We start from the raw sequence: 808 nt of genomic DNA, 5'->3' as shown, positions 1-808 counted from the left end.
ATCCTTTTGTGGTTTGTAAGAATGATGATTGTGTTTTACACTCAAGATGTGCCTTCCTCAAACCTCATTACCATGTTGGCACATTACCTGTGTGATGTGAGGGGAAAGTGGACATCGTGGATCAAAAATTCTAAAGAATTCCTAGAGGACTGAAATCAGATAGGATTTATTTGAATAGAAAACAAAAAAAAGTAAACAAGTATTAGCAGAATTCCTTTTGGGAAATCCTGAAGAAGCTCTGAGTTCAAAATCAAGACGTGAAGAGCCATGGAATGATTAGTGGAAATAAACTTAAAAAATGCTGAGGCTGGGTGCAGTGGCTCACACCTGTAATCCCAACACTCTGGGAGGCCGAGGTGGGTGGATCACAAGGTCAAGAAATCGAGACCATCTTGGCCAACATGGTGAAACCCCATCTCTACTAAAAATACAAAAATTAGCTGGGTGTGGTGGCACACACCTGTAGTCTCAGTTACTCGGGAGGCTGAGGCAGGAGAATCGCTTGAACCAGGGAAGCAGATGTTGCACTGAGTCAAGATCGAGCCACTGCACTCCAGCCTAGGTGACAGAGTAAGACTCTGTCTCAAAAAAAGAAAAAAATAAGTGCTGATGCCCCCACCTGGATGCTCCCACCCCTCCCCAGATGGACATGTCCACATAGGATGTAGATGGGGGAATGCTTTCAGGAGTAATTTAATACCTGTAAGTGGAGGAGGGAAGCAGGAGGAAGTGAAGGAGGGAAGTAGGAGTGCAGATGGAGAAGTTGAACTGTGACTCAGTTGCAACACAGGCTTCAGCCGATTCCACA

General features: G+C 44.9%; 1 pseudogene; it reads left to right on the top strand.

The window, feature by feature from the left end:
* On the top strand, nucleotides 1-97 carry LOC129035999 (small nucleolar RNA U13; annotated as a pseudogene).
* Nucleotides 98-808: the final 711 nt, after the last annotated feature.

The sequence above is a fragment of the Pongo pygmaeus genome, chromosome 3 (genome assembly GCF_028885625.2).
Source record: "Pongo pygmaeus isolate AG05252 chromosome 3, NHGRI_mPonPyg2-v2.0_pri, whole genome shotgun sequence".
In the NCBI taxonomy this organism is placed as follows: domain Eukaryota; kingdom Metazoa; phylum Chordata; class Mammalia; order Primates; family Hominidae; genus Pongo; species Pongo pygmaeus.
Note: the sequence above shows the minus strand (reverse complement) of the source record. Positions and strands in the feature narration are given on the sequence as shown.